Source organism: Nycticebus coucang, chromosome 12 (genome assembly GCF_027406575.1).
Source record: "Nycticebus coucang isolate mNycCou1 chromosome 12, mNycCou1.pri, whole genome shotgun sequence".
Lineage (NCBI taxonomy): Eukaryota > Metazoa > Chordata > Mammalia > Primates > Lorisidae > Nycticebus > Nycticebus coucang.
Genome location: NC_069791.1, coordinates 56,229,505 through 56,254,745, shown reverse-complemented (window position 1 = coordinate 56,254,745; position 25,241 = coordinate 56,229,505). Strand labels below are relative to the sequence as shown.

The window sequence follows — 25,241 nt, the reverse complement described above, 5'->3', positions numbered from 1 at the left end:
TTGGTGGGGGCAGTGGAGGAGATGGGGAGATGTTGCTCAAAGGGTACAAAATTACTGCTTTAAGGTGAATAAGTCCAGGGGATCCCTGAATGTGCATCATGGCAAATATAGTTAACAATGCTATACTGTATACTCAAAATTTTCTAGAATGTAGATCTTAAATACTCTCACCACAAAAATGGTAACTAGGTGGGGTGATGGAAGCTTCAACTATTACAACTTAATTGTAGTAATCATTTCACTATACATACATACATACACACACACACATATATATAAATTCATATGGAACATCTTAAATTTATATAATTTTATTTGTCAATTACACCTTAATGGAGCTGAAAGAAAATGATGGCTTGAGGAGGGAATAGAGTTGATATTCAGCAGTTATTTTCTTTTCATCTTTCCTGAGCTTTAAAAATATTTATGTTTTCTCCATCTAAGAAATGTGGTATGTGTACAAACAAGTCTCAGGAATATGCCCTGGATTCCAGTTTGCCTCACAGTTTTAAAATAATTTGTGGCCATTTTTATGGGATCATAAAATATGGGCTGGCCCATCAGTAGTGCCAGCTGACCTGTCCTGTCCAGCCTCCTTCCCCACACCCTAGGCTTGCCCAGGGCTCTCCCTCCATCTAGGAGATAGTGACACACATATGACCCCCTTGCACCTTCTGCCACCCCAAACTCTTCAAGCTGGAGGTACCCGCCCCCCAACACCTTCCATGACCTTACTCTTAATTTCATTAAGAACTTAAAAAGAGAGGGGGAGGAGACAAGATGGCTGACTGAAGCCAGCTTTCCACAGAGGCTCCTGTCCAGTAGGAGAGTTAAAGGACAAAAATTCAGTAAGTAACCTGGTGGATTTGAGTTGCACTAAGAGAGAAGGTTGAAGAGCGCACGTCAACCCTGCTGAGGCGAGCTGCGACCACAAGGATACAAACAAAAGGTACAAAATCCATCGCCAAGCGGATGGGAGTCCCCTCCCCCATGAGAACGGCTCAGAGTGCCCCACAAACAATCGGGCAGAGTTCAAAGGTCCTCCCACTACACTCCACGGGACAGACCCTCTAAAAACAGGACCTACCTCCCCTACTAGGGTGCCACGGCATCCTCCTGCCAGGCATAAAACTGTATAAATGGTATATAGTCTCTACCTGGAATTCTGAGCTCCCAGGACTCCCCTCCACTCACACTGAGGTCTGGAGGCCAGTCCCCCAGGAGTTCAGAGTCTTGGGAGATTTCTCGAGGGGTGTGAACGGGGCCTCGACTGCAGCTGGTTGGCGCCAGCTCCGGGGCATGGGAGTGAGGAGAGGACAGTAGGCAGAGAGGGGGCCGCACCGGAGCGGCAGTTCCCTGAGGCACAGTGCGACAGCAGTCTTTTGGTGACAATATGTCCAGGCATAAAACTGTAAAACTGTGTGTGTTCTCTGCCCGCAACCCCAGGCTCCCAGTGCTCCCTGCGCTCCCCTCTGCTCTCGCTCCAAGGTCTGGAGGCCTGTCCCCCGGGGGTCCAGACCCTTGGGCGATTGCTCGAGAGGTGTAGACAGTGGTGGGCTGCAGCCGGTGGGTGCAGACTCTGGGGCATGGGAGCGGAGAGAGGACAGTTGGCCGGAAGGGAGCTGCACCAGAGCAGTGGTTGCCTGAGGCATAAAACAGCAGCCCTCTTTTGCTAGCAATACGGCTCACTACCAAATATTCTGAAGCCACACCCCCTGTCTCCCTGAGCAACCAGAGACTCTGAGTATAGGATTTGCCTGAGGCAACTCCAACTTGCAAACGGGGGAAACTCCAGGGTGGGGCTGACCCAGAGGTCCGCTTTACTGAACCTAAGACACATCTGGCCCTCAGGGGATTGTCAGCCTATAGACAATACAAGAGCAAAGACAAGCTGATTTGGAACTCAATTCAGCTTCTCTTCTGGAGGGGAACCGCAAAGTTATTCTGTTCTGTTCTGTCAGTAACATTAATCAGGGGCGAGACTGGACCTGAGTGAAAACCCCCCAACCTTCATCAAACGCCCGAGGTTGTCAGGCCTCACCTCCTCCTGCTAGAGAGAGGCAGAGAGCAGCGGCCTGGCAGACTTCCTTGTGATTCAGGCAAGTGCAAACTCCTGGAGTACTACAGGCAACTGGGTCAGCCAACTGCAGGGCTATCAGTGACTGGGTATGACAGCGGTGCAAGGTGGGAAGGAGGCATCAACCTTCCCAGACTGATCTATTGGCTGGGTGGCTCCTCCTGACTCCACGCAGCACTGGAGCAAGCCACACCAGAGTAGTCACCAGACCCCTGTGATCCAGTTCCCAGAGACCTCTTAAACTCTCTCACCCAAGACAGGTGCAGACTGAGACAAGTGATTTGGACCTTTTGAATTGAACCAATCGCCTGAGGACAAATCCGGTGGTGCCCTGGGTGCATGGTGGTAGGAAGGTTTGATTTTCCTTTTCCAGTTGTTTGCTGGTGGGGGGCGGGGTGACTTAATTGCTGATATTTCTCCACAGCTGAGACTTCAATCCAGAGTATCTGTTTCACTAGGGTGGAACAGAAACCAGCTGAAAACAAGACAGAACCACTTAGCCCCACCACACCAGACAGGGCCCCAGTTTCTCAGGCCACAACATTGTACAGGCCCTCGACAAAGCCCCAGGGGAAAAAAAATAAAAGGGAGTAAAACAACCATGGGGTGGAATCAGCGGAAAAACTCTGGTAACATGAATAACCAGAATAGATCAACCCCCACAAGGAAAGATATGGCAGATGTAATTGAAGATCCCATTCATAAACAACTGGCTGAGATGTCAGAAATCGAATTCAGAATTTGGATTGCAGACAAGATTAACAAAGTGGAATTAGGAATTCGAGGAGAAATTCAAAAGTTGTCTCAAGAATTTAATGAATTTAAAGACAAAACTACCAGACACACTGAAGCAAGAATTTGCAGCCTTCAAAGATATGAAAAATACAGTAGAATCCCTCAGCAACAGAATGGAGCAAGCAGAAGAAAGGATTTCTGACATTGAAGATAAAGCCTTTGAACGCTCCCAAACTCTCAAAGAGGAAGAGAAATGGAGAGCAAAAACGGATCATTCTCTCAGAGAGCTCTGGGATAATTAGAAGAAGGCAAATATCCGAATTATTGGAGTTCCAGAAACAGATGAAGTGGCCTCGCTGGGCACAGAGTCCCTTCTGCATGAAATTATGAAAGAGAATTTTCCAGACATGCCTAGAGATTCTGAAATTCAGATAGCGACAGCTTCAGAACCCCAGCACGACTCAACCCCAATAAGACATCCCCCAGGCATATCATAATTAACTTCACTAAAGTTAATATGAAGGAGAAAATCCTCAAAGCTGCCAGGAGAAAGAAAACCATTACCTTCAAAGGGAAGAATATTAGAATGACTGCAGATCTCCCTGCTGAAACTTTTCAAGCCAGAAGAGGGTGGTCACCAACTTTTAATCTCCTAAAGCAAAATAACTTTCAACCCCGGATCTTGTATCCAGCTAAACTGAGTTTCATTTATGATGGAGAAATTAAATACTTTAATGACATTCATATGTTGAAGAAATTTGCCATAACCAAACCAGCTCTTCAGGATATTCTCAGACCTATCTTCCATAATGACCAACCCAATCCTATACCACAAAAGTAAACTCACTCAGAAACTTTGGATCAAACTCCCAATTTCCACACTGGTGAAAGGATTAAAAATGCCCACTGGACTTTTGAAAAACTTGATACCCAAAACTTCACCAGACTGATCAATATTCTCCATTAATGTGAATGGCTTAAACTGTCCTCTAAAGAGGCATAGGTCAGCTGACTGGATACAAAAACTCAGGACAGTTATTTGTTGCATACAAGAGTCACATCTTAACTTAAAAGACAAATACAGACTCAGGGTGAAAGGATGGTCATCCATATTTCAGGCAAATGGTAATCGGAAAAAAGCAGGTGTTGCAATTTTATTTGCAGATACAATAGGCTTTAAACCAACAAAAGTAAGGAAGGACAAGAATGGTCACTTCATATTTGTTAAGGATAATACTCAATATGATGAGATCTCAATTATTAATATCTATGCACCCAACCAGAATGCACCTCAATTTATAAGAGAAACTCTAACAGACATGAGCAACTTGATTTCCTCCAGCTCCATAATCGTCGGAGATTTCAACACTCCTTTGGCAGTGTTGGATCGATCCTCCAACAAAAAGCTGAGCAAAGAAATCTTAGATTTAAACCTAACCATCCAACATTTGGATTTAGCAGACATCTACAGAACATTTCATCCCAACAAAACTGAATACACATACTTCTCATTAGCCCATGGAACTTACTCCAAAATTGATCACATCTTAGGTCACAAGCCTAACCTCAGTAAATTTAAAGGAATAGAAATTATTCCATGCATCTTCTCGGACCACCATGGAATAAAACTTGAGCTGAGTAACAATAGGAATCTGCATACTCATACAAAAACATGGAAGTTAAATAACCTTATGCTGAATGATAGCTGGGTCAGAGATGAGATTAAGAAAGAAATCGCCAATTTTTTGGAACAAAACAACAATGAAGATACGAACTATCAGAACCTCTGGGACACCGCAAAGGCAGTTGTAAGAGGGAAATTTATAGCACTGCAAGCCTTCCTCAAGAGAACAGAAAGAGAGGAAGTTAGCAACTTAATGGGACATCTCAAGCAACTGGAAAAGGAAGAACATTCCAACCCCAAACCCAGTAGAAGAAAAGAAATAACCAAAATGAGAGCAGAATTAAATGAAATTGAAAACAAAAGAATAATACAACAGATCAATAAATCAAAAAGCTGGTTTTTCGAAAAGGTCAATAAAATAGATAAACCTTTGGCCAACCTAATCAGGAAAAAAAGAGTAAAATCTCTAATCTCATCAATCAGAAACAACGAAGACGAAATAACAACAGACTCCTCAGAAATCCAAAAAATCCTCAATGAATATTACAAGAAACTTTATTCCCAGAAATACGAAAATCTGAAGGAAATTGACTGATACCTGGAAGCACCTCACCTTCCAAGACTTAGCCAGAATCAAGTGGAAATGTTGAACAGGCCCATATCAAGTTCGGAAATAGTATCAACCATTCAAAACCTCCCTAAAAAGAAAAGCCCTGGACCAGATGGCTTCACATCAGAATTCTACCAAACCTTTAAAGAGGAATTAGTACCTATATTACTCAACCTGTTCCAAAAGGTAGAAAAAGAAGGAAGACTACCCAACACATTCTATGAAGCAAACATCACCCTGATCCCCAAACGAGGAAAAGACCCAACAAGAAAAGAAAATTATAGACCAATATCACTAATAAATATAGATGCAAAAATATTCAACAAGATCCTAACAAACAGAATCCAACAACACATCAAACAAATTATACATCATGACCAAGTCAGTTTTATCCCAGGGTCTCAAGACTGGTTCAATATACGTAAATCTATAAATGTAATTCAGCACATAAACAAATTAAAAAACAAAGACCATATGATTCTCTCAATCGATGCAGAGAAAGCTTTTGATAATATCCAGCATCCCTTCATGATCAGAACACTTAAGAAAATCGGTATAGAAGGGACATTTCTTTTTTTTTTTTTTCAGTTTTTGGCCGGGGCTGGGTTTGAACCCACCACCTCCGGTATATGGGGCTGGTGCCCTACTCCTTTGAGCCACAGGCGCCGCCCTAGAAGGGACATTTCTTAAACTGATAGAGATCATCTACAGCAAACCCACAGACAATATCATATTGAATGGAGTTAAATTGGAATCATTTCCACTCAGATCAGGAAGCAGACAAGGTTGCCCATTGTCTCCACTGCTCTTTAACATTGTAATGGAAGTTTTAGCCACAGCAATTAGGGAAGAAAAGGCGATCAAGGGTATCCATTTAGGGTCAGAAGAGATCAAACTTTCGTTCTTCGCAGATGATATGATTGTATATCTGGAAAACACTAGAGACTCTACTACAAAACTCTTAGAAGTTATTTGATCTTTGACAAGCCATCTAAAAACATTCAGTGGGGAAAAGAGTCCCTATTTAACAAATGGTGCTGGGTGAACTGGCTGGCAACCTGTTGAAGATTGAAACTGGACCCACACCTTTCACCATTAACTCTCACTGGATCAAAGATTTAAACTTAAGACAGACTCTCACTGGATCAAAGATTTAAACTTAAGACATGAAACTATAAAAATACTAGAGGAGAGTGCAGGGAAAACCCTTGAAGAAATCGGTCTGGGCGAGTATTTTATGAGGAGGACCCCCCGGGCAATTGAAGCAGCTTCAAAAATACACTACTGGGACTTGATCAAACTAAAAAGCTTCTGCACAGCCAAGAACACAGTAAGTAAAGCAAGCAAACAGCCCTCAGAATGGAAGAAGATATTTGCAGGTTATGTCTCCGACAAAGGTTTAATAACCAGAATCCACAGAGAACTCAAATCCATTAGCAAGAATAGAACAAGGGATCCCATCGCAGGCTGGGCAAGGGATCCTATCGCAGGCTGGGCAAGGGATTTGAAGAGAAACTTCTCTGAAGAAGACAGGTGCGCGGCCTTCAGACATATGAAAAAATGCTCATCATCTTTAATCATCAGAGAAATGCAAATCAAAACTACTTTGAGATACCATCTAACTCCAGTGAGACTAGCCTATATCACAAAATCCCAAGACCAGAGATGTTGGTGCGGATGTGGAGAAAAGGGAACACTTCTGCACTGCTGGTGGGAATGCAAATTAACACATTCCTTTTGGAAAGAGATATGGAGAACACTTAGAGATCTAAAAATAGATCTGCCATTCAATCCTGTAATCCCTCTACTGGGCATATACCCAGAAGACCAAAAATCCCATCATAACAAAGATATTTGTACCAGATGTTTATTGCAGCCCAATTCATAATTGCTAAGTCATGGAAAAAGCCCAAGTGCCCATCGATCCACGAATGGATTAATAAATTGTGGTATATGTACACCATGGAATATTATGCAGCCTTAAAGAAAGATGGAGACTTTACCTCTTTAATGTTTACATGGATGGAGCTAGAACATATTCTTCCTAGTAAAGTATCTCAAGAATGGAAGAAAAAGTACCCAATGTACTCAGCCCTACTATGAAACTAATTTAGGGTTTTCACATGAAAGCTATAACCCAGTTACAATCTAAGAATAGGGGGAAGGGGAAAAGGGAGGGGAGGGAGGGGGGAGGTGGGTAGAGGGAAGGGGATTGGTGAGATTACACCAGCGGTGCATCTTACAAGGGTATATGTGAAACTTGGTAAATGTGGAATGTAAGTGTCTTGGCACAGTAACTGAGAGAATGCCAGGAAGGCTATGTTAACCAGTGTGATGAAAGTGTGTCAAATGGTCTGTAAAGCTAGTGAATGATGCCCTATGATCTTATCAATGCACACAGCTATGATTTAATAAAAAAAAAAAGAAAGAAAGGAAAAAAAAGAACTTAAAAAGAAGAAAAAATGCCAAATCAATAAAAGGTGGCTAAAAAAAATTAATTTATTCCGTTTTAAGGTCACTGCCCAGTTTTCATTTGGAAACAATTTTTCCAAATTGTTTCCTCCAATTGGGGGGGACAGATAAACCCAGACCCAGCCTTCCCTTTATGGCATCAAGGGAATAAAAAGCAGTGGTCCTGAAGTTCTAAGACCTGAGATGTGTCCTTACTCTGTCCTTTGCAACTTACACATCCTCTGATTTTATTTATGAGACAATAATTATATCATATGTGTAGAGCATTTTACAATTCACTAAGTGCCTATATAGTTATAATTTATTTAATAATTGAGTATATAATACTCAGTATTAATTATTATGCTGCTATAAAGATTCGAAAGCAGAGTCTGAGGCTGCAAGGTGAACTGCAAACAGCTTCTTCACCACGAAGGATTATCACCAGGATACCACATCTAACCCTCTTATTAGAGTGGGCTTTGCAGTCCAAGTACCTGGATTTGAATTCTAATTCTATAGAATTAGCACTACTGATGGGCCAGCCCATATTTTATAGTTATGTAACCTCAAGCAAGCTGCTTAGCTACTATAAGCTTGAGTTTCCTCACCTCTGAATTAAGGAAAATCATAATTCAAGTAGCTCATAGTGCAGGGCTTTGCATATGATGGGCACTCAGTGAATGAGAGTTGACATGAATCTACACCATGTTGAGTGGACACGTGTCTGTCCACACATGCCTATTCATGGACAGACATTCTCCTCCTTCCTTTCTTTTTGGTGGTTGCCTCCACCCTCCACACCCCTGGGCAAATATTTGCAAAGGGAGGACAGAAGCTCCAGATAGCAGGACACACCATGGATTATTGTTTCTTGGAAACGACAAAGCCTCATGTTAGCATTATGCAGGCTTTAATTCCCAGTCTGTTTCAGGGGTGTCTCCAAGCTTGGGAGGAAACACAGCCCAGGCTTCCCAGGGTTCCAGTTCACCAGGACCCCTTTCCACTTCCACCAGAGAGTCTTGATTTGACTGGCTGGCAACTTCTGTCCTGTGGGGCAGTGGCTGAGCCTGAATCCCCTAACTCTACTGTACAGTTTGCTTTATTGATAGAAGTTACTGCATTGACTATAGAGTTGGTCTATAAATGGATTTGTCATAATGACCTAAGAAGAAAATGGCTAATTGAGGCCAGCATGATGAAAGGATAGAAACTACTCAGCAGCAAATAATATAAGCAACTCCCATTTAAAAGGCTTTATCTTCATGAAGGACTTCCCCATGTCCACTGTTTATCCTATCTTTCTAAAACCCCAAAGAGACATGAAAGGCAGCTCTTTTATAGATGAGGCAACCAAGACTCCCAGAGAACTGGTGAACCTGACCTAGAACATGCCATTCCTGCTATGCACGTTACGCTGCTGCCTAGAGCAATGTCTCCACCTGAGCTTTCTCAGCTGCTCACTTGTCTGTCTTGCTTCTGTGGACCCAGATCTAAGAGAACAGTATCAGGACTTGCATTACATTGACATTTGCATTCAGAACGAGACAAGAGGATACAAGACATGACTTAGTCACTTGTGCCCCCAGGAGTGCTCATTAGGCTCAGTCAGCCTGAAGTTCACAGGCTGTCATCAGCAGTGGAGCAGGCACATATGTAAGGGCAAGACCGTCAGCTGGGACTGTCAGTGTGCTAGTTAACATGTCTTCCTGAAGCACCTCTAGAACAGCCCAGCTCCAGGAATTTCAGGGCTACAGAGCCCTTATTGCTGCTTGGGTTGTATGCACAAGTAAGGCTGGGGTAGTGAGGGCTGGACTAAGCTCATTATCAGGCCTAGAACATGGCCAAATTGTGAACTGCTGCCTTTGGCCCTGTAACCAGGGCTGAAAAGAAATCAGGCAGCAGGCATGAAAGAATTCAAAAGAGTTACCAGAGTATGTGTGGCGGGCTTCTCCTCCTGTTCTGTTTTGATTGGCTTTTCCTTATGGATAACTAGAATGAGTCTCCGAGGGGGTCACACTTGGGTCCACCATAGCTCTACAGCATCTTCTGCATAGTTCTGAACACCATCTCCAGCCTGATGGAACATGCTCCCTACATATACACACCCAAACCCGTGCTGATTCCAGAAACCTTCCACAGTATGCACATAGGCAGGGCCAGCTATGCTGGTGTCTACACAAATCCCGTGTCTGGATGAAGGAGGAAGCATCAGAGAATCCAGAAATGAATCCTAGCTTCCTGCTGGGAGAAGTCTCACATCCTTTTAGATTGCAAATTGAGTCAGTGAAGGCCAGCAGGGGAGGGCATGACCCTTAGAAATACAGGTAGGGTTAAGGCACATTTTATGGCCTGGGCAGAACTTCACTGGTTTAGTTTCCAAGCAGAATAGTTCTTTGACACTGTCTATTAAGATGGACTAAAGGATCCTCAGGGAACATTCCTCCCTGGGCTTCCTGCCACCACCTACCTGCTAAACTTTACCTTTCTATGCTGAGACTCAACTCAGTTCCTGCTTACTTAGTTAAGCCCTCTCCAAAGCCCAGTTTCTTTCTAGAGCGTATACAGTCTGTTTCATCCCCTTGGCAAAATTCACATATGTGGTCTGGGGTGGCCAGCTCTCTTTGCCTGGTAGGTGCTCAAAACAAGTATTGTGTCCTTTGTTCTTTCTCCCAGTACAGTACGTTGCCCACAATAGGTGTTCAATAAGTACCCACTGATCTGTTCTGTTTTTGTTTTCTTGGCATTAACATTCAATAAAATTACACCCACTTAATCCCCAAAGTGTCAGAAAATTTAGATGTGGTGTGTATTGTAAACTGATTGCCATTCAGTACAAATTAGAATTTCTCATTCTATTTCTAACTCCAGTAAATAGGGCTCATGTGTTAAAAAAAAACACTTTTACTTTGCAATGTGTGATTACATAATGGGAGACTAATAATTTTTCTTTTTCCATTAGTACTTCTTTTACCTGGTGGCTCCTTTTTGTGTGTTTGTTTCTGATTCAAATTGTGGTTCAATGTGTTAAAATTTAATCCCATAAACAAAAAGTTCCATATTAGGCTTTTTAACTGGCCTTTCTAACCGCTGTATTTCTAGATGACCTGTGCGTTGGGTAGCTCACCTAGCATGGAGTCAAGGGATGCTTGCTTCCATTTTCCAGATGTATTAACAGAGCTTCATTATCAAGCAGACTCTGCAATCCAAGGAGTCAGCCCTTGGAAGGCAGCCAATCTGGGGCCAGGGAATCAGCAGCCCGGGTGAGGCACCCATGATGCAGACATCTATCCCAGGACCTAACATGTGAAAAGGGTCAAGTTGTTGATCCTCTTTGAGCTTTAGTTTCCTCATTTATAAAATGGGGGTGCTAAGACCTAGATGGGAAACAGTGCCTGGCACATGGAAGGCACACAATAAATCATCTTACTATTTAGCATAGGGCATCATGAAAGTCTATTGGGTGCCTTGCTGGTTCCCAGCTGACTTTATTCCCAGAACCATCTACTAGAGTCAGAATCTTGAGGCCCAAGCAAAGTTGAACCCTAAAAACCTAGAGTACTGAGAGACATAGCAGGGTCCCCCATGAAGGTAAGGACAAGTAAAAGAAAATGCATCAGAGGACACATCACAGAAGATGCAGATTCTAGAAAGAATACCTGCTGAGGAAACAGGAAATACAGACGTACATTCAGCAGAATCTGTAGCCAGAACAGCCATGGCCCAGGAACAAACTGCCTGTACCCTGAGTAAATGCAGAATCAAGCTACAGTGAGACACCAAGAGGTAAAAGAAAAGCAAAAGTGATCATGATCAAGAATAAGAACGGACACAGTGACCAAGCCCCGCTGGCCAGAGAAGATACACCAACACTTTGCCTTGAGAGGGACCCACAGTCAAAGCCAAACTCACAATTTTACAGTATGTGTGGAATTAGTTGAAAAGCTTAATTTAGAAGTTTAGTAAATTCCATTAGCAGTTTATCTATGGTATGTAACTAAGCTATTTCCAAGCAAATCCTTTTTGGCTAAAGACGCTTAAAAATCCTAATGGAACATGGTTCACATAAGACATGCCCATATCCATACAGATTCTAGAAACTTTCTAGAGTAGACACTAATGGGCCCAGGCAGGGTAGCTGTGCTTGACTTTACAAAGATACCCCTACCTGGATGAAGAAGGAAGAATCAGGGAATTCAGAATGGAATCTGACTCTGAAGCAATACGGCCTTGGATCTGTTACATCTGTGATGCTCAGTCTCCTCATTTGGAAAGACAGGGTAGCAATAACTACCTTATAAGACCTTGGGAGAAATATAGGAGGTCCTGTACAAGGTGCTTTGTCCACAGGAGGGCAGTCTCACAGAAGCTTTTGATTGAAACAGAGAATTAAAAACACAGATGTTAACACAAAATGGCAGCAGAAAGATGACCCAAGTGGAGAGGACTTCTGATAGCGAGGCGTTGGTGCAGAGAGGGAAGCAGAGGCAGAGTATGCTGCTGTAGGACTTCCTGGAGCCAAGGTTAAAACCAAACCCTCTGAGCCTGAGAAGATGGAAAAATCCACAATGTGAATGTGGAGGTCATGCCACTGAACTATATGCTTAAAAATGATTAAAATGGTAAATTTTCTGTTATGCATATTTTATCACAATAAAAAACACAAAAAACCCCCAAAACTCCAAATCCCAACTTTTAGACACTAAAATAAAAATAATGTAAAGGAGAGTTGGGATGACTTTCTCTCTGTGGGATTCTTTAGGAAAGGCAGTCTCCACGCACCCAGGTACCACACTGAAGGCCTTGTGAGTGAATATCTACATCCTATAGATATGACCTTTATCCAGGGTGTCTATTCAACCCGAGTTCCCAAAAAGCCACCACGGGCCGAGGCATCACAGAAAAATCTAGAGGTTCTTAAGCTGAACAATTTCTCTTTCCTGATGGTATCTCAGCATTTTCTGACCACAACTCAGAAGATGCCATCCACAGAAGTGAAACTCCCCCAAACCTCCTCCTCCTCCCTCACCTCCACCATGTCCTCATCTGGGAACAGCAGAGCTGCTGTTTTGCTCAGAAAACCTTTGTCTGGGAAAGAAGGCCTCTAAAATTTCAGTACTGCTCAGGTCATAGAAAGAGTAGCACTGACAAACCACCTCCTCCTTCCCCCAGGAAAACAAAATCAGGCTGAAGACAAGGAAAAATCATTCTAGACAGCATCTGTAATCCCCTTCCCCCTGACTTCCCTAACCCAGTCATGTCCCCAGAAGGCCATGCCAACCTGGCATGGCCATGATGGAGGGGCAAAAGTCTGCCTCTATGCCTCAGGAAACTCCTGTTGCAAATGCCTCTCAGCCTGGGGTGTACTTCTAGGTCCAGCTCAAATACCACCTCCTCTGTGAAACCATGAGAAATACACTTGACTCACTTTCCCACAAACACCAACATCACTGGCTGCCTTTTTAGGTCACCCCTTGCTATGGGCCCCAAATTCATATGTTGAAGCCCTAAATTCAATGTAATGGTATTTGTGGTATTTGAAGTGGGGCCTTTAGGATTGTGATTAGAGGAGATTATGGGGGAGGGGGGCTCACAATGCATTAGTGACCTTATAAGAAGAGACACCAAAGAGCTTCTCTCTCTTTCTCTTTCCTCTCTTCACCCTTTCCCTCCTCTACTCCCTGTCATGTGAGGACACAGCAAGAACATGTCTGTCTGCATGCCAAGGAGAGCAGGGAAAGAACCCTCACCAAGAAAAACAGTACTGTGATCAGAGACTTCCAGCCTCCAGAACTGTGACAGAATAAATTTCTGTTGTTTAAACCCAGTCTATGGTATTTCCCTCCAACAGCCCAAGCAGACAAAGACATTCCCCCAAGGGCAGTGTGCATGCCTGTTACAGGGACCACCCTTCTCTTCTTAAACCAGACCTCCTGTAGGATGGTTAAGATTCTGCTTCTCCTGGGAAATTTCAGTCCATGACGGGCACACTGAGAAGAACCAAGAAGGGGGAGAGTATACTCCCACACAGAACTCAACAGCAAGCTCTCAAAAGAGGTAAACGCACCACAACAGGTGGGGGTCATGCAAGCCTTGACCATGTGCCTTCTCATAGCCCTTAGTTTACCTGGATGGACCAGCAGGTAACTGCTGTTCTTATTTTAATGAAGAGGAAAGAAACTCACGTTTAGAGGGCTAATCCTGAGGACACATGCCTGGTTAGAGTCAGAATTGGGCCCTGATAAGCATTCAGAGAAGACAGGCTGTGCAGTAGTTCAGGACGTGACCTTGGAGCCAGGCTCTCTGGGTTCAAATCCTAGCTCGGCCTCTTATAAGGTGTGTGTACTTATAAGTACTCAGCCTCTCAGAACCTTGGCTTCCTCATCTGTAAAATGGAGGGAATGATGATAACAGTGCCTGTCTCATAAGGCTGTTATAAGCATTGAATGAGTCTAATGCCAAGCTCTTGGCCATGCCTGGTGCATTTCTGCCCATTAAGCTCAAGGTGCAGTGGGACGAAGGTCACTGGCCTTTTGTGTTTGGTCAGGGTGGGGCTTCAGGCAGTTGGTCTCCCTCCCACGTCAGCACCAATCCAACCTTCCGTCTCTGTGGGTGAGGATGCCTGGTTACGTGGGGTAGATGCTTTCTCCAGCTGCTTACCAGGAGAACTCTGGCCTGCTGCAAATCCCAGAGCTCAATGCTGAGCAATCTCCAAAGTAAATAAAATGAAAATAAGCCAATAGCCCAGGTAATAGGAGATTTTCCTCTTGTCTGCACTGGTAATTGGGCCACTGCAGGCTACCTCCTATTTCCTCTGGTGAGTTAAAAAGGGAGCAAAAGAAGCTGCCTGGCCAGAAACACAAGCGCAGGTTCCGGGAGGAGGGCAGCCACACCCGCTGGGTCCTGTGTGTCTTGGCGCACCTACAGCATGTGTGCTAAGTCTCACCCTTCTCACCTTTACTCTAACTAAGCCCGTGAAGGCACAGAGCTCCTTGGACCAGTGGTGCACTGAGAGCAAGGGCCGAGGGCTAAGCCAATCCAGCCTCCCTGCCCAACTTCCCTTGGGCAAGGCACCATTTTCACCTTCCCACAAGTTCTTAGGCTCAGCCTCATATTTTTCCAGACCCAGGTAGAGCAGCTCCATTACATGGCTAAGGGATCTTCCACACAGATGTGGTGGGGACAGAGGCCATTGGGGTATGAACTACATGGAAAGCCTGCCTGTTCCTACCACCCTGCACCTCCTGGAACCTCCTGGAGCTTCACCTGCCACTGAGCCTGCTGCCCCGTAAATGCCTCCCAGGCCAGCCCTGTCCGGTATGTGTCAATAACAGGTAAAGGAAGAAAGAGTCCCACCATCATTCTGAGAAAGCTGAGGCTGGGAGCCAAAACACGTTGACAAGGGGGATGCACTGTTTCTGGAAGGATCTGTCACAAAAGAGAATTCTACACTCCTTGAGCTGACAGAGGCCCCTGAGTGTATGCTGGAACTTTCTAGGTGGCCCAGGCAGATGAGGTCCCTAAGGAACCCATTCCTAACATTGAACTTCAAGACGTCCTTCCTCCATGTAACCTGGCCTCAGTGACCTAGTCTGAAAGGGCAGAGCAGTGACAAGGCATGGATGAGCTAAAATTCCAGACCTGTTGCCAAGAGCAGCAGACAACCCCACCGACTGCTTCCTCCCTATCACCTCCACCTTGGCTGCAGACCTGCTTTATTTTTACGGGTTTTTTTATTTCTCTCTTTTTCTTTTTGTAGACTTGTTTTCGTCTGACCAGATTGCCTAGAACACTTACTTCACTTACACCTCTTGTCCCAGCATGATTATTAACCTCCCCTTTTCACTCTCATAAGTGTCCTAGGTTGGAGGATATTTATAAGGCCAACTAGCTTGTGTCTTTCTTATGATTACGTAGTCATCGTCTTGCTTCATATTGCCTCTCTGAGCTTTGGGGAGTCCAGATCCCTAGGGTATAGATCCCCATATATGCCTCTGGGCAACCACTGAGGTGTCCACACCATGAACTCAGTTTCTGTTCTTTCCTTTTTTCTCCTCACTTTGCCTCTCCTTCCTCACCTCCCACATCTCATCTCTCCTCTCCTCTCCTCTATTCCCCTCCCTACCTTCACTCCACTCTCCTCTCTCCTCTCCTCTCCTCTATTCCCCTCCCTACCTCCACTCCACTCTCCTCTCTCCTCTCCTCTCCTCTATTCCCCTCCCCACCTCCACTCTCCTCTCCTCTCCTCTTCCTCTCTGTGCCTCAGTACACAGAGTACCTTTTGACTTTACTGGAGGTGCCCCTAAACCCTGTCCTTGGATGGGACACTTTCTAGCTCTCTAACTACACTGTGCCTTATCAAATTTTTCTTCAAGCAAAGGAAACAATTTGAGAAGTCAAAGAAATAGCCAATAGATGGATGAGTAGAAATAATCCACTGTTGTGTGAGTATGTGTGCATACTGTGTTGCATAAAGGGGTCAAAAAGAGTCAAAAAGAGCATACCAGTTTGAAACAGTCTATCCAGTACCAGAACCTGTCTATAAAACAGCCCCTGGGGACAGCCTAGAAGCTCCTCCCCGGGTCAGCCGCCTCACTGTGTGTTGGTAGAGAAAGCAAACTCTGAGAGTCAGGAGCATCAGGAGCACCAGGGCCTGGACTCATTTCTGCCACTCACTAATAACTGACAAAGATCATGATTTTCCAGATACTCAGTTTCCCTATCTGCAAAATAGGGCAGACCTGTCCTTAGAATACCTTGATTCTATAGCACCATGAGGCCCTGGACCTGCTCTTAGGATCTTGAATTCTATAATATTCTGTAATATTCTACAACCACACCTTTTGAGTTTTCTATGTGGAACACATAAGAGGGAACCAAGGCCTGGAAAATACAATGACCTGAACTAATTCTCACCGAAGGTGTCATGCCAAATGCTTGAGTCCTCTGTACATCACAATAGAATACACACTGTTCTGTGTAGAAGAAAAGCAAGAGATGTGAACTCAGGAACTGACTCACCAGGCCCTGGAGACCCTCCTTCCCCAGAGCAGGCCCAACAAACTGTCACAACATGGAGCCACAGGGCAGAATGGATGCTACTGTGGCCCTGTCCCAGTGCTGTGGCCTGCCTTTTGCAGGTTCGCCACAGGCTAACGCATCTCCAATCACCTGCCACCCAAGCACTGGGAGCTAAATCTCCATTATATCTCCTCCTCTGCTCTGTTTCTTGACATTTATTCAGTTACCAGACTGGATCTATTCCGTCCTTCCTTGGGTTCAAAGCCCTGTTCCACCACTTATTTCCGGTGTGATCGTGGACAATTTGCTTAATCTCTTTGACTCTCATTTTCCTCCTCTATATAAAGGGGACAATAATAGTAATCTCATAAAGTTGTCAGGAGGATTAAATAGGATCAGATGTGAAAATCCCCAACCACATATCCGAGCACAGAGCAGATGACTTTTCCTTCACCCTCATGTCATGCCTTACAGCAGCATCTCTGGTCATGCCTCTTCCTCTCCATTCCCACCAGCCCTGCTCAGTCCCACGTGGCCACTACAATTGTCTCCTTCCCTGATTTTCCTCCTCATGCTTCCTTCGCTGATGACAAGTTCTTCTGAACCCAGCTCCAAAAAAATATCACTTTCTCACAAACCATCAGAATATTCCCAGGCCTAACAATGAAGTTCAAGTTCCCAAGCCTGACACTCAAGGCCTTCTGCCTTCTGATTCCAGGCAACACACCTCACAGGATTGTCCACTTTGTCTTTGACCCACGGAGCATTCTACCCCGCTGAGTTTGCTCAGATGACCCTTCCCTTTAAGTACCCAGCCCCAGCCTCCTGCTGAAGGCCTGGCCTCGGTGCCTCTTCTGATCTTCTCCTTACAGAAGTAACCTCCCTCCTCTCCCTGAATTTCTTACAGTATAGTACTAAGAAGTGAAGGGACCTCAGAGGTCATACAAGAAGCCTCTCAATTATCACAAAAAATATGTGTAAAGTGGCTCTTATGGGCAAATACTACCCTAGGAGGTCATGCATGTCAATTTTGCCTATAAGGGGCATCAGCCCTGGATCGTCCAACTAAACTTCTGATTCTCTGTGGAGCAAGCTGCTGTGGTATGTGCTGGTTTCTTCCAGAGACAAGGAACCCACTACCTCTTGAATTAGATCACTCCTCCTGTTCTCTCCCCACCCTGGGTACTCCACTGAATGGGCCTTCCTGCCCCAGGAGCCACACATGGATAATTCACTGGGGACTCCTGGTATCCTCTGCAGAGCCAAATGGCAGGTTCCCAACAAGTGTACTGTGTCCACCTGGAGGATACATGGATTCAGAGACCTTTCCCCTGTGCGAGGACAGAGGCATGGTGTCTGGTGCGTGCATGTTTTCACTCTCTCTCTCACACACCTGGGCCAAGTCAGCACAAGGCTGCTGAGCCACCCAGCCCGACCGCAGCACATGAGAGGCCGGGAGGAAGCCAAGCCCCAGCAGCCGCCCATTTCCTGACCATCTTCCTTTGCTCTGGGAGGTTCTCTTTCTCTTCGTGACTCTCTTAGTTTTGTTTCTACACTGACAAAAGTCATGGCCACCGTCTTGCCACATGGACAAGGGTTCTAGCAGCCTTGACTGGCAAGGCAGAAGTTTTGGTTTGTAGATCTGTGTCCTTCATTCACCTCTCTGGGTCTCAGTTTCCTTATCTGTGAAATGAAGAGGCTGGATGTGGCCAGAAGGTTCCTGAGGTCCCTTCCTGATCAAAACTCTAGTGCTTTTTGGACCCCCTCCAGTTCCCCTCGGGCTCCTCGGGTTAATTGAGCAGAGACACAAAGGCCTGCGGGGCCTGGGGCCCCAGCGACGCCCAGCTCCAGCCAGGCTCCCTTTGAACTCCACGTGTGCTCACACTTCGCCGCCGGGGGCGCAGACAGGAAGCGCCAGACCCGGGCCGCCCAGGGCAAAGAGGGTAGGGGGAGCGCCCGCCCGCAACCCGCCTCATTACCTTGGGCGTCGCCCTCCCTTGGACCTGCTCGGCTCACAGCTGTCAGGCAGCCGGAGGCCCCGCTCGCTGCTCCGCCCCGACCCGCGGGCCGCACCGGCCCCCCAGCAGCGCTGAGGGGGGAAGTGGCGCCCCCTGGGCGCTCTCCTGGATCTGCGGCGCTGCCGCCGCCGCCCCCTGGGCGCCCTCCGGGATGTGTGCCGGCCGCCCGGTGGGGTCGGAGCCCGCCAGACGCGACCCGAGACATCCAGGGAGCCTGGGTGGTGAGGGCGGGGCTGCTGCTGACATCCTGCCTGACTGGTCGGGCGTCTTGGGCCCCTCTGTTCTCTAGTCCCCCTAAGCCCCTAGCCCTGACTCCCGAGTGTTTACAGGTTCCAAAGGCGAGTGCCAGTCGGGGGCCTTGCTGGCCCACCGGAGATAGATGGCGTCTAGGTGTACACCCTTGAAAACCACGCAACAAGCATGCTTAACTTGACAAGTTATCTCCGGGGACAGAAACTAAAGGGGATTTTGCCCTTTATACTTTTTGACTCTTTCTTCTGTATGTTCTACTGCAGGCACGAATGCCTGTATAACTTTTAAAAATCCAATACATATGTATTAATAAAGCACTAAGCAAATCTTCAAAGGCCTCCCAAGGTGTTCGGACCACAGGATAACCCCGCAGTCTCCCTGCACACTTGCTGGCCACAGATAATTATCCAGCCTTGCATCTTCTTCCCCTAAAACACGCACATACCCCTGCTCTGGGCACAGTGGCTGCTGCCAAATCCCATCTGGGCTTTGTGACCACTGGGAGCCCTTGCTCTGCCTGTAATGTCCCTCCTCCTTCATCTCTGCCTGTTGAAATCCTGCTCATACCTTGAGGCCCCTCTGAAATGCTGCCTTCTCAGGGAACCCTTCCCCAGCCAGTCCCTTCTTGGTGAGCCCATTGTTCTTCTACCGGTGTTCATTGGAGCATTCCCTCTCACACACGCACTTAGCCCTACTCAAGATGGACAGAAACTAACACTGAGCAGCTATCACATAACCTGCTATGTAGTGTCCTTTCTTGTCCGTGCAGCCCAGCTAGCCACTAGCCCACGACCGTCCTCGTCCCCACCAGAGTTTCAGAAGGGTATTGGTGGGCTCCCTGGCCCTCCCTCTGGAGTGCCCCCACCCTGTGCCTTGGCTTTTCCATTTCTGTTCTGGGGCATGCTTGCTTGTGTCAGTCCCCAAGGTCTGTGAGCTGGTGTCTTGCCCTTCTCTCAGCCCTATTTGAGCACGGGAGGGCCATTCATTATCATAATCCAAGAAGTGGTAGGACCCTCAAAGACGATCTGATGTGAAGCCCACCCAGCTAGTGCCAGTTTACAGAAGAGAAAACTGAGGGCAGAAAGTTCAAGTCAGAGGCATCAGAGGTACCTCCCATTGTTGCTGTCGTTGCTAAATTAATACAACCTTGTGGGTTGAGATCATCTTTCACTTCTACAGCAATTCCACATGTTGTCACTCATTTGCCCCTCACAGTCGCACGAGGATTAAGCTATTCGACTCGGGTCTTGCCATTCTGAGTTTGAATCTCCGTGTTCCAACTTGTCAGCTCTAGCTTTGGAGTGTTACTAAACCCTTTTTCACTGGTAAAACATGGAGAGTAATAGTTCCTCTGTCCATGGAATTGTTCTGTAAGAATCTAAACACGTGTGTTATCTTTAAAAGGCTTAGAACATCATGAAAATGCCAAATGTGTTTGCTCTTATTGATGCTTTTGTTTTGTTAATCATATCATTTCACAGATGGAGTAACTGAGGTTTGCAAACGCTGAGACTTATCGAAGGAATTGTTGCGATAGGGGCTGGTTTTCTCACCAAACTCCCTGCAGTCTTTATCTCTAAACGACATTCTGATCTCTGTTCCCATGTCTCTGGCTCTCATTACACCTATTTCACAGGGCAGAAAAACAACTATATTTTAGTCAATCTTATAACATCTAGACATTTCACGGTACAAATATCAACCAAAAGTCTTCTGGCTCTTATGTTAGTGTCCCTGAGTGGCTGGAACTTTTCTTTCACATAACATCATACCTCGTGACTTTCCTGGGAATCACAGAACTATCACATGTAAGAGCTGAAAGGTCAGCTTGTGTACTTGCACCTCTTTTACTGTCAGCCCACAGCAGAGAAGAGATGGGTCAAAGATAATTGTTCCCATTTTTGGATGCAGGGAATTGAGGCACAGTATTCACTGATTAGCCCCAGGCTACGTAGCCAGCCTGAACCACAGGGAGGATAAGAATCTGTATTTCCTGTTCCCCCAGCTACTTGGCTTCCTGATCCAGTGATGCAGGAAAAACTCAGACTCATTTATTTAATGAATATTTGCTGAGTACCTATAAGATTTAGGCAAGGTTGGCTTCACAGGTGTGTGACCTATCGAAGTTGCATGGACCCCACACTTAGAAGGGCTTCATGCTTGGTTTAAGGCACTGCTGTCACCTTCTCAAAATCTTTAATAATTTTTAAACAAGGGACCATGTGAATTGTATTTTGCACTGGAATATGCAAATTGCACACCTGGTTCTGGACCTAGGCTCTTCCCCAGGAGCTCTCAGTCTGCAGGGAGTCAGCCAGGGAGCTGACAATTGCAGCGCAGAAGGATGAAGGCTATGACAGAAGCAGGGAAGCTGTGGGGGATAGGATGGAACCTTGGCCAATACTCAGCGCACTTGGCCATGTTCCGTTGGCTGTGCAGCCTACTCAGCTGCCAGTCACATCTCACGGTGCTCCTGCTGGAAGAGTGGCCTTAGTTTAGTCCCAGGGTCTGCAGCTCCATACAGCTGCTGCAAACCCTGTCACTCTGGCAGGCTACCGCTAGTTCTTGGGGATACCAGGAAATGGGTGTTGTTAGAGCCCTAAGCCTTCCTCATGTCCCCCGCCCCTACATCCTTGATCAGCAGATTCCCACTGGCCTCTGGTTCTCCCTGCCGGCTCAGACCAGCTGACTCCAGGCAAAGGGCAGATAAAGTCACCCACACTGAAAAGCAAGTTACAGACAAACTGTCATGGCTATCCATACAAAGGATACTGGATTTTATGAGGGGTATATGTGCCTGACATGTAAAAGGCATTTAAGTCATCATAGTTGAAAGAACCTACGAAAGGTAAACACATATGGCAAAGCCTGGAATTGGTGGTTCAAAGGTCATTGGCCCAAGAAAAAGATATTTTTGGTTGTGTTGTATTTTTTTTTTTTTTTTGCATTTCTGTTTTGGAGGAGCGCTGGAAGCTCCAATACAGTGGTTTGGTAGTGAACAGAAAATGAGGAAATGGGGGCATAAGGAAGTATGGCTCTTAAGGAGCCTGGCAGCAAAGGGGGGAATAGCATAAGAGCAAAAGGGGGGGGAACTCCAAGATGTTTGCAGAACATCTGATGAAGAGAGAAAGGATGCAAAGTGAGGAGTGGGTCAATGGCCCTGGATCAAGAGGCTGCAGGGTGGACTGGAGGTCACTTAGGTCTCAGAAGCAGGGAAGAGATAAAGATGGGTGCAGATGGGAAGTGAAGTAACAGGAGGAAAGTGGATGAAGCTCCCAGATGATGGTCCCTGTTTTCTCTATGACACAGGAAAGCAGGTAATCCTGGAGGGTCTGGGCAGGCCAGTGTTGCCCTGAGTTGTTGTCTCCTCTGGGACAGGGTGCCTGGTACTCAGTGGGGGAGAGAAGTAAGTCATAAGTAGGCTTAAGGGGCACAAGGCCATTTCCCAGGAAGTGTGCTACTCTCTTCAGAACCACCTTTATGGTTCATGGCATCCTTCCTCTTGGCATCTCTGAGTTTCTTTGTTTTTTCTTGCTCACTTGCTGCTCTCAACTGTAACTTAAAGCTGACTCTTATTACTTGGTCCTTTCAGAAGGACAGTGGAAACATTCACTGTTCCAGTACTGGAATTCCCTTACTGCCCTATCTACCTTATTATAAATGTCAATGATTATAGAGTTTCCAATAGGTGGAGGCCAAGAAAAACAAACAGATCTTTCAATGTTGACTTTCCCGGGCTCCATGCGTAATGTCAGCACCTGCCCCACCTCCCAGACTCACAGCCTCACCTACAAAGGCCAAGTCAAACAGCATCTGAGGGTTAGAGGGCTGGGCAGTAGGCAAAGCAAGCAAATTCCAGTGGGGAAGTAGCTCTGGATCCACATCTTCCATCTTTTCCCCCTATTAACACATTAGGCTTGGTTGGAGCTGATTCAGGCCACATGCTCATAACTATTTTTGAAAAATTAGCCTAGAATGTAGGGCCTCTTTGACAATATTTACGAAAGTTGTGTACTTCATGGATTCACAAACCTGGAGTCCTTCAGAAGCAGAATGAGTAAGGTATGTGCAGGGACTTTCTATTCCCCATCCAGCAGTGAGAGTGAACTTACTTCCTCATTCAGATGTAGTTAGAGAACTAGAAGTCCCAGAGCCATTCCCATGGAACTATGGCTTGAGTGACTTAAGACAACAGGACCCCTCTAGGCTTTGAATGCAGGATTTCATCCCCTCCACCACAAGTGGCCTTTGAGTGATGGGGTACCTTATTTTGCTACTTTATGTAAGATATTGATTTTGCTATAACAAATCTCTGAATCCCATGTTTTATGACACAGGGAAATAAAAGGCACCAAAAGAGTAGCAGCTAAATAAGCCATATCATTACTTGACCTAAAAAAAAAAAAAAAAAGTAAAAACTTTCCAATGAGTAGTAAGTTGCCCCCAAAGTATAGGAAAACAGGGGAAGAGTTAGCTCCCCTGGCAGTGATGAAATTAATATTTTTTATCTACTATTTTTCAGTTTATAGAAAGGAAAATACAGATCCTTACAATTTTTCCTTATAATTTTTTCCTTATAATTTTGCTTTCTCACGCTTGCACGTGCATATACAAGACCCAAACCAATATCCTTAATGTAATAAATAAGAAGTAAAGGAAGGTAAAAAAGAGGGAGCTTAAGTCAAAGAATCTTCCAGGCCTAGAGTTTGGTGGAGCAAACCAGCACCTCTAAGTAATTATGACAAAGAAAAGCTGCTGGAAGTTGCATTATGGGATGGTTCCCAATGAGCTAATTTTCCACCATCAAAACCTTGTGAGAGAACATCACCATTTTTAGGAAGATACTTTATTTTGGTAGAACAACATTTCCAAGCTTGTGTCTCACTACTCACCCACAAATAGTCTATAAAGAGCCCAGCATTTACTTTCTTGTATCTGAGTCTTACTAACTTTGTTTTCTCTCCCTGGCTGTCATCTCTATTCAAAGCCTAGGGCCAGAGCCAGTTCTAAGGCTGCCTACTGCAGAAAGACGTGCCTGGTGTCTCCCAGCCAGGAGGAGCCTTCTCAACTCCCGACCACTTCTCTGAGAGACATGACGGCATGCTGCCATATATCCAACTTATCTGTGGAGGTGACACCGTAGAGTAGGAGATTGACTAAATATTTAACTTTAAACAAGCCAAGAAGTTTCTCTGTTCTTCGGTTTCCTTAAGGAAAGTACCTATCTCATAAGGTTGCTGTGAGAAGTAAATGAAATGATTCATGTCAAAAGCACTTAGTACAGTGCCTGGTACATAGTCAGAGCTCATAATGTCATGAAGGAAAAAAGGAAAGGAGAGAGGAGGAAAGGAGAGAAACATGCAAAAGATACCCAAAGAGAAAAAGAAAGAAAAAGTAAACAATATTCTTTTCTTTGTACTGGAGTCAAAAGCACCATGCCTCTTCTTAGATGGAACATACATAACCTTCCCTAGAGACAAAATTTTATATAAAAATGGCACCAAGATCATGGGAAGGGTAAGACCAATTAATTTTTAAGATACCCTATGTCAAGTTATTTGCTGAATTCTGAATTCTATTAGAAACTCAACATTTTCAAGATGGAAGCAAATGCAGAAATCAACATGTCTAACTCCCATTTCTCTTCAGCTACGTAAATTGACATCGGCAAAGAGCCAGTGAACAGCTGAGTCTTGACTGGAAAGCTCCTCCCCTCCTGCACATGTCCTCTCTGAGCTGGGAAAAGACATCATAAAAACTTGATGCTCAGAGAGGAACTTCTGGCATGAGAGTGTGAAGAGGTCGATAAACTGTTTCCTTAAAAAGCCACTATGAGGCTTGCTCAAAACTGTCGACAGCAACCAGTTTGTTTCTTTGGAAATTGACTGAAGGGATGCAACAAGCTGAGAAGTGTTTGTTCATGAAAACAGCTGAATTTAGAGTAAAGATCAGCATGCATCTGTAGTGTTCTTGCCTGGAGCTGTTTCTGCCCACCCCCGGTTCTGCTGTTGGATAGTTCAATCAGAGTGAGTCAGGTTGTAAAAACCAGTGGTTTTCTATCACTGCTCAATTGATTCGGAGCAGTATTAGTTTAATTAATAATCTCAGAGGCAAGTAAACAGATAGGGCCAGCAGTTCCTCTATGAAACTGCAGAGGAAGCAATGGACTGGTGATTATCTTGACACTAGTTCCAGGAGGTGAGGCAGCACAGGGAGGACGATTTTTAAACTTCTTTCACTTTATCATAGGTTGACCAAAGGCTGTATGCATGTGCTGCATACAGGAGCAGACTAAGCTGCCCTCATATCCCTGGCCAATGGAGCCTCCCACCGTGTGCAGGGGAGATGGAAGGGCTCAAGGACAAGCAGAAACCTGAGCAGATTTGGTGGGTGAGAGATTGAAAATTGGATGGCCTCTCCATTTCATTCACAGATTTACCAGCAAAGATTGGA

General features: G+C 45.4%; 1 protein-coding gene across 4 annotated transcripts in view; it reads right to left on the bottom strand.

Annotated features, from left to right (window-relative positions):
* CRACR2A (calcium release activated channel regulator 2A) overlaps nucleotides 1–25,241 on the bottom strand; it is a 195,130-nt gene that overhangs the window by 117,267 nt on the left and 52,622 nt on the right. The window contains exon 1 of one of the 4 annotated variants that reach the window (XM_053555624.1): nucleotides 19,234–19,291. The exons of 2 other annotated variants lie outside the window; for them this stretch is intronic. The gene's annotated coding sequence lies outside the window, so the exon portion shown is untranslated. Of the gene's footprint in view, nucleotides 1–18,497; nucleotides 18,529–19,233; nucleotides 19,292–25,241 lie in introns of those variants that run through there. One more of the 4 variants, XM_053555622.1, reaches the window with a different exon arrangement.